This window comes from Gossypium raimondii, chromosome 5, assembly GCF_025698545.1.
Source record: "Gossypium raimondii isolate GPD5lz chromosome 5, ASM2569854v1, whole genome shotgun sequence".
NCBI classification, from domain to species: domain Eukaryota; kingdom Viridiplantae; phylum Streptophyta; class Magnoliopsida; order Malvales; family Malvaceae; genus Gossypium; species Gossypium raimondii.
In genome coordinates, this window is record NC_068569.1 from 23,744,867 (window position 1) to 23,754,982 (window position 10,116).

The window sequence follows — 10,116 nt, forward strand, 5'->3', positions numbered from 1 at the left end:
TTTAAGGGTGTTTTGATGTTTTTAAGTTTAGTTTTACTCTCCAAAACTTGATGCTTTTTCCACCGTTTGATTATCGTGTATGGAATCAAATGATATCACTGGTTGGTTTGTAAGTTTTGTATTTTTCCCAATTTTATATGCTTGTTTTTCATTGATTCATGCAACTATTGTCTGTTTGTAAAAACATAATTAACTCTCACTCACAAACCCCATTTCTTCCATTCTTCCTCACTTTTTTAAGCCTTCACTAGTGTTTAGGGTTTAAAGTTTGAAGATTTTGAACTAAAAGGATTTTGATTGTTCCTTAAAGTTTTCACCTTGCTTAGATGTAAACAAACTGACATGTTTTTGGCAACAAAGGTCCAGTCTTTTTAGTCCCACAAAGAAGATTGCTATTTTTTTTAATGTTTTGTTGAAGAAAAGTAGAAAAAAAAGAGCTGGCTTTCGGACTTTGGGGTGTTAATAGTTTGGTTGAAGAAAGAAGAAAGTGAAAACACTGAAGCAGAAAGCTTTTTACTTTGGGTGTCACTTGGAATTTTTCCCTTGTTGAATTTGGGTCTTGAAAGCTCATTGTTATGCTTCAAATTGGATGTATCCTACCATGGATTCTTCTTTGACTAAAATATAATAGTCCACTATGAGTGTTTAGACTATGAGTGCCAGATACAGATATATTGAAATCTTTCTTTTTCGAGATTTTCATATGTTTCGAAGGTTCTATTGCATTTAGGTTTGCTTTATATATGGATGATTCCATGTTACAATAGTTGAATGTAGATGATTTCAAAGAACACAATTGTTGATTAGATGATGGTTTACTTTTGTGATGAATGTTGTTCGATAATCACGGTCTTTAATTCTAGTTAACTTACTGTCCGTAATATCTTCAATGATCCTTTTCATGGTTGTTCAGCTTTAGATTATTTTCGTTGGTTGCATAGTGCTATTCCAGTGTGTGATAGAAATACAGTATATTTATAAATACAAATTCGAGGAATTACAAGTATCACGTTATTATAATTAGATTGTTTGAATAATCAGTTTAGTGGTTAAAATTTTGTTAATAGTTCTGTGTAAGTTGTGAATTTTTGCGTAAGTGATTAAAAAGAAGTATTTCTTTTAGTTGTCTTATTAGGAGCATCATATTTTACGATACAATCTTGATGTCATGCATATTGAAAGAATATTTGCAAGAACATCATTGGGACAATTTTGAATATCGACAGAAAATCAAAAGACAATCTTCAGAGGCGACTTGATCAAGTATAGCTGAAATTTTACTCGGATCAACCCGAATACCCGATGCTGATACAACATGGTCCAGAAAACTAACTTCACGTAACCAGAACTCACATTTACTAAACTTTGCATACAACTGTTTATCTCGCAAAGTTTGTAACACAAGTCTCAGATGTTCAACATGCTCAGTTTTTGTCACGAGAGTAGATCAAAATGTCATCTATAAATACTACCACAAACCGATCTAGATACTGTCTAAAGATTCGATTCATCAAATCCATGAAAACAACAAGTGCATTAGTAAGTCCGAAAGGCATAACTATGAACTCGTAATGTCCGTACCTCGTTCGGAAGGCTGTTTTTGGCACATCAGAGTCTTTAACTCGCAACTGATAGTAACCCGATCTCAAATCTATCTTCGAAAACACTGAAGCCCTTTTTAGCTGATCGAACAAATCATCAATACGTGGCAACGGATATTTATTCTTTATAGTCACCTTATTGAGTTGCCGGTAGTCAATACACATTCTCATCGTTTCGTCTTTCTTTTTTCACAAATAGAACTGGTGCACCCTAAGGAGAGAAACTCGGTCGTGCGAAACCTTTATCAGTCAACTCTTGCAACTGTACTTTCAATTCTTTTAATTCGGTCGATGCCATACGGTATGGAGCTATTGAAATTGGAGTCGTCCCTGGTACTAACTCAATACCAAACTCTACCTCTCGAATAGGTGGCAAACCCGGTAATTCTTCAGGAAACACGTCTAAATACTCACACACTACTGGCACGGATTCAATCTTCATTTCGGTCACTTTATTATCAAGAACAAATGCAAGATAAGCGTTACAACCTTTTCTCACATACTTCTGAGCCGACATCGAGGATATTATTGCTGGTAAACCATTCAGATCATTAGATTCAATCCGAATAATCTCATCATTCCGACACCGTAGATTAATAGTTTTCCGTTTGCAGTTTACAATAGCAGCATGCAGAGTTAACCAATCCATACCCAGAATTATATCAAACTCGTCGAATGGCAACAACATCAAATCAGCGGGAAAACATAAATCTCGAATTATCAACGAACAATTCTTGCACACTTTGTCAACCAAAACACACCGGCCCAAGGGGTTCGATACTTTAATTACAAACTCAGTAGACTCAACAAAGAAAGTCTTCTTGAATACTAAAGTCTCACACACATAAGAATGAGTCGAACCAGGATCAATCAATGCAATAACATTAGTATCATAAAGAGTGAAAGTACCAGTAATAACATCTGGAGAAGAAGCCTCCTCTCGAGCACGGATGACATATGCTCTAGCAGGTGCACGAGCCTCAGATCAAACTGCTGTGTCCTTTGTCCCTCTCTGACTACCACTTACATTACCTAAATGTCTTGGTGGTTTACCTCGTACTGACACATTACTCGGTCTGGTATTCTGCATAGTATTTTGCTCAGCTACCATCGGACAGTCTCGAATGAAATGATCATTTGAACCACACTTGAAGCAAGATCAATCATGTAATCTGCAATCTCCAGGATGCCATTTCCCACAATGCTTGCACTCTGATCTATTTTGTTGAACACTACTAACGCTAGCAACTGAAGTAGCTCGTGAACTCACAGGGGGTCGATCTCGATCATGCTTAGGAAACCCTGCAGTAGCTTTAGATCGGATATGATCCTCTCTGGATTTCCTTGAGGCCGACTGGAACGATTTACTGAATGATCGTTTACGGGAATCTCGAGCTTCATAGTCAGCTTTTCTCTTCTCTTTCCCGAGCTCCTTGGCTTTACAAGCTCGTTCAACAAGTACTACAAACTCTTTTATCTCAAGTATACCAACTAACAGTTTAATATCTTCATTCAGCCCATCTTCAAATCTTTTACACGTAATAGCTTCAGTCGAAACACACTCTCAAGCATATCTACTGAGTCTCACAAATTTTCGCTCATACTCTGTCACTGTCATACGACCCTGTTTCAATTCAAGAAATTCTTTACGTTTCTGATCAATGAATCTCTGGCTGATGTATTTCTTACTGAACTCGATCGAAAGAATTCCTAGGTCACTCGCTCTTTCGAACCACCGATACTAGTGTATTCCACCGGTGATATCACGGTGTCCGTAGCAAAGATATGGCACATTTAAAGCACTCATCGGGGTGCAAGATAACTCATCAAACACTTGAATAGTATTATCAAGCGAATTCATTTCGCTTCGAGATCATCATCATCGGTAGCTCGAACTCTTGACCCGTGTTTTGAATTTTATCAACAGGAGGCTTAAGTAATCTCATCGGATCACTTACTTGAGGTATAACAGGAACCGAAGATGGATTAGTCGGGGGTGGAGGTTGTTGTGCAACCGGATTAGTTCGGACATATTGAGTAAACTAGTCATTCATCATTTGGTAAAAGGCTTGTTTAGCCTCACCCTCCTGGTTACTCGAGGTCGATCGAGAATCTACTGGCTCTGTCCCTTGCGCGGGAGCAGGCACTATACTTTCAACATCATCGGCTACGGCTCGATCGGGATCCATTACTATACGAAAACACATTTTTAGACGTCAGAAGTCATCACACTATCTCAGTATAAAATTATGGCATGTATAGCTAAACTCATACACGCTACGTTAGTCCGAGAATCGACTAAACCGTAGCTCTGATACCAATAAAATGTAACACCCCTAACCCATATTCGTCGTCGAATTAGGGTTACGAGATATTACCGAACAGACACAACCATTTAAAAAAAAACAAACTGATCACAAACATAGAAATTAAACCATATTCACATGGCTAATTATTTTATACAATCCAAATCTAACCAAAATCATACTCAAACCTATACATGCCATAAGATCAAGTTCAAACTGTTAACAAAATACCAAAAGAAGTCGATAGTGTGATAGACTATGCTGACGATCCCCGAGCTCGTAACGCGTCTCCAAAATCTATAAACAAATAAACAAAAACAATCAAAGTAAGCTTCTATAGCTCAGTAAGTTTATAGCATATCCAAAATACATATAAACGATCATTTGTATTATCATTATATACCTAAAAATCAATTTATATACATCATCATTAATCGCATATATAAATTCCAAATATACTTATTATTGCATTTCATTGAATGCATGTTTATGATCTTTCATATACATATGTCAATAGCAAATAATTATACTTATCAACCACATGTGCCGAATGCACACATATATATATATACTTTAGTTCACATATGTCGAACGCATAGATATATATACTCACCGATAACAAAGATTCGAGCTTTTATATGCTCATCAAAACATAACAATGATGTTCATATATTAATCCAATATAAATAACCAAATCATATACATATATATTCAATGTATATAATCACTTAATTAAAACAAATTCAACGGCACATAGCCCGCTAGACTTATAGCCTGATTCAGATCACCGACACGTAACCTGCTAGGTTTATAACCTGATTCAGATCACCGGCACGTAGCTTGCTAGGTTTATAACCTGATTCAGATCACCGACAATTAGCCTGCTAGACTTAAAGTCTGAAAAATTCACCGGCATTAAGCCTGCTAGGCGTTTAGCCTGAAAATCTCAATTTCACAGATACAATGATGATTTCTCGTATATTTATTAATAGCAACACACATTCATAACATTTATATATAATTCACAATCTCAACTCTATCCCAAGAAAATTTGTAGTCCATGTTCGAATCATACAAGCATTTAAAATTTATACTTTTAATTCAATGCAAATCTTAAACATATATATACATATACATTCAACCATGTATATCAATATATAATTCCATACCTAATTTCAATACAAGAAATTATACTGTACATATATATATATATATATATATATATATATATACATAACTATATATTCGAACCTCACACATATGCATATATATAACATTCATACTCAACTAATTTTCAATACATATACTTTTAATTTTAGCTCATCAAATATACAATAGATGTACATTTATATATATATGTACATATTCGAACTTCATTTATGCATATATATATAACACTCATACTTAAAATTCATTACAAAAACATATACATATATGTAAGCATGCTTATTCAAATATAGCATATACATATAAATTACAATTCACATATACATATCTATTGAAACTTCTCATACAATCATGAGTTACATAACTTGAAATAAATCCAAGAGTTTATACATATATATACCTACATATATATATTCGCACCATATATATATTATACATTCCTTTGATTAAAATCAAGAATTTATACCTATGCAACATTCATATTTTAACTAATTTTAATAACTTTTATATATATGTATATATATATTCTAGCATATATATATACATATATATACATGCTTATTCGAATATCAATTATACTCTTATACATTTCTTACCTTTATTTCAACCCATAAATCTATACAAGATTATACTTGTATATTCGAACATGCTATATATGTAAATATCATCCATACTTCAAAATTTATTCAATCAATATACTTTTAATTATAGCTCAACACAAAATACAATTAGTATACATGTATAAATATTAACTTAATAAATTTTAATTGCTAATAGACTTACCTCGGATATCAACGGACACGATCGACTATTCGATTACTTTCGTTTTTCCCCGATCCAAATCCGCTCTCTTTGTTTCTTGATCTTGAATTTGAGCTTCCAAGTGACCGAATGTTCCTAAATTTTTTTCCTATTTCTTTTCTTTGAGTTTCGGCAATCACAAAGATGAACATGGCTTTCTTTTAGTTAAATTTTTAGCATATAATAATTTATTAACCTTTTACTAAAATAACCCTAAAAATAAACAAACAAAACAATATAATTTAAGGTCACTTTTGACCATTACCTTCCTCTATCCTTTAAAATAGACTAATTGCCCTTTAAGGACCTCATATTAAAAACCATTATCAAATAAACACTTTACACATTAATATGCAAATTTCACATTTTATGCAGTTAGATACTTTTGTTAAATTAAACACACAAACAACAAAATTAATTCACGAAATTTTCACAACATCAAATTTATATATAATAAACACGAAAATAATATTAAAATATTTTTTGACTCAATTTGTGGTCCCGAAACCACTATTCCGATTAGAGTCAAACCGGGTTGTTACATTTACGAATCATGTATAGTAAGATTTTACGATTTTTTAATTATATGTAATATTATAATTTAAATCTTAATCTTGTTAAATATTTCAACTATTTTATATGTACTGTTATTGTTGTAATTAGTTACTAATATTTCAACTATTTTATGTTTATTGCAGATAAAATGCCTAGAAGAATATTGTGAGATCTAAGTATTGTTCAAAATACTCCAAATTCGGAAGAAACAAATAGTAAACAACAAACTGCTATTGGATCTTCGAATGTTCCAAATACAGCTGACATAAATTCAAAGTAATGTTAACTTTAATTTACATGTGTGTTGACTTTTATTAATGTTTTCTGTTTCAAATTCTTATATTATATTATAATATACTATTTTTTCAGTTGAAAGTGGTGGGACGCGCAAAACTCGAAGACATACGCTATTAAAAGATTTGTACAAGTTAAATTCTGTCGAGCGTGTCGAAGTACCTAGAAACAGTCTTGGCCAGCCAATTGGATCAGAAGCTCGACTTTTAGCAGGATACTTGGGCATTATAGCACGAAATGCCAATCTGTTGCCTATCAACTACGAGTCATGGCATCATATGCCTGATAATAACAAAAATCAAGCTCTCGATAATATTGAGGTAATAACGTGAATGTAATTTATAATACTTTGGTTTAAGTTTCATTTATATTAACTTTCTAAACTTGTGTTATTTGCAGGAGAGATTTGCTTTAGAGGTCTCGGATAATTATGTGAAAAAGGTATTAGGAAAAAAATGGAGAGACCATAAAAGTGCTTTAAAGAAGGAATATTTTAAGAAAAATATAAGCCTCGAAAAGAAATTGCGGATGTCCCGCCAGGAATGCTGAGGTACCAATGGGAAGATGTAGTTACATTTTGGAATTCAAAAAAATGAGAGGTATTACGTACTTCTAAACTCTTATAATTATTTCGGTTTATAGTATTTACTATATACGTAATAATAATTTCATAATGTAGGATCGTGAGCGAGTTGGAACTACAAGTAGGCAAAAACAAAAATTCACGCACATAACTGGGTCGAAAAGTTTTGCTCGTGTAGCTGATGATGACAAGGTATTTTGAATTTATTAATTGTGTCAAATATTAATTACTTTCTACTAAATAATATTTTTCCTACTATATTGTAGGAATTGTCGTCTGGTCAAAAAGTTGGACGCCTTTAACTTTTTGACATTACACATAGAAAGAAAGATGAATATCCTATGTCTACTGAAGTTGTAGAAATTATGGTACATTTACTTAATAAAATTTGAATTATTTTAAATATTTATCATGTTTAATTATAATGATTTAATTCATCGTTTGTAATGCAAATAATGTTAAGTTATGTTGCATTTGTTTTGATTATATATTTCGTTTTTAATTTATTTATTAATTTATTAGGAGAAACTAAAGGATAAAAGGGCGAAGTATGATGCGATCGCTTCGAGTGATAGTTCTGTGAATCTTGACGACACTGATAACCGAATTATTACTAAAGTTTTGGGTCCTGAAAGGTATGGTCGGGTTCGATGTCAATGATCTTTTGTTAACCCAACCCAATATTTTGGATCTAGCTCGCAGCAATACATGCCTTTGGGGAGTCAGGCTCAAACTGAAGTTCAGAGGTTAAGAGATCAGATGGCTCAGATGCAAGCGAGCACAGTTGAGCAAATTGCTAAACTTAAAGCGGAGGCAGCATCGAAAGAAACAGAGGCTCAAAGAAAATATGAAGAACTCTAGCTACAACTTAAAGTGGAGGTAGCAGTGAGGGAAGCAGAGGCAAGTAGAAAATATGACGCACTCCAGCTACAGCTTTAGAATATGATGAAGATGTTTCAGTAGTCGCAGAATCCGCCATCTTAGACGTTTGTTTTCTTATTGTAAGAATATTTTTAACATTATAACTTTTGAATATAATAAAATTTGTTATTTCATTTATTAATTTAAATCATATACATATTTCTTTCGTTAGATTTGAAGTATCATTTAAATTTGCAGTTTTTGGTTGGATTTGATGTTACAGGAAATTATATTGACAATTCAGGTTCTATATGAATGAAAATGGGTTGTTAAAAATCTGCTAAAGTTAGTGGTGTTTTTAAGAAAAGCGCCTCTAAAAGTTATGTTCTTTAGCGGCGTTTGTGGGGAAAGTGCCACTAAAGGTCATGTTCTATAGCGGCGTTTGTGAAAAAAGCGTCGCTAAAGGTCATGTTCTATAGCGGCGTTTGTGGGAAAAGTGTCGCTATAGCGCCGCTAAATGTCATGTTCTATAGCGGCGTTTTTTGCGGCACTTATCAAAGCGCCACAAATAATTTTAGTGGTTCTTATAAGCGCCGCTATAGGCCCAAAAAAACGCCGCTAGAAACCTATTTTGCTGTAGTGACGTTAGTATCTTAATGGTTGATTCAACACTCTTTTAACAGTCACGTCAATATAGTAATGATCAACAACAAAAAATTATTTGTCAAAAAACGTAATTAATATATTTTTAATATCTAAAAGTTTAATTGAATATATTTTTCGTTTAGAGACGTAATTATTATTTTTAAGTTAGGTTTATTGAAATTTTAAGTCTAAAAATTAATATAATATTAACATTATTTATTTTATTGTTTATCAAGAAATTTTTTATTTCGTTATATGTATGTTCTTTTATATATTTTTCTAAGGTAAACAAGGTTGTTTCATTAAATTTAAGGAAAACTATATAAATATTGATTCAACTATTAATGTGTTTTGGTTACTCCAATTTAATTTTTTTATTTTTGTCACTATTTTTTAATTTAACGTTTTAGTTATCACCTTATAAATCACTAACAGTTTGTTGATGGGACGTTTTTATAGTATAATAACGGATTTGGCTCTCCAATATTCTGATTCTATTAATTTGGTCATAATTCTAAAAAATCAATAAATTTAACCCTTAACTTTATACATTTTGTCAAAATATAGTCTTGATTCTTAAAATTCTAAATTCAAAATTAAAAACTTTAAAAATAAAAATATTTAAAAGTTCATGTTTTGATGGCACGAAGACGAGGATATGAAAATCAAGACTTTTAAATAACTTTAATTTTAAAGTTTTTAATTTTGAATTTAGAATTTTAAGAATCAAACCTAAATTCACAGATGTGTAAAGTTGAAGGCTAAATTTATTGAATTTTTAGAATTAAGACCAAATTGATAAGATTTATACACATTAGAGGCTAAATTTGCTATTATGCTAATAAAAAAGGTCACGCCAACATTCCGTTTGTGATTTAAGAGAAGAGTGTCAAAATATTAAATTTCAATAACATTAATAACTAAAATAGAAACTTTTAAATTTGGGTGATAAAAACAAAAAAAAATATGCTATTAGTTGAATGACTATTTATATAGAGAGATGTCCATGGGTCGGGCCCAACAAAATTTTTTTGCCTACATGCTAGGCCCGGCCCGAAAAGTGGACCTAAAATTTTGCCCAAGCTCGGCTCAAATAAAAATGCTAAAACTCGAGCTTGGCCTGCCCGTATTAATTTTTTATATGATTTTTTAAATATATATAATACATTAAAATAAATGTTTCTCAATAAATTGAAAATAAATTTTAAAAAATATGTATACTTAAATAACACTAAGATAAATGCAACTTAATAAGCAAATGTAAAATGCCTCTAATATAGTAACAAAATTAACAATAAAACAA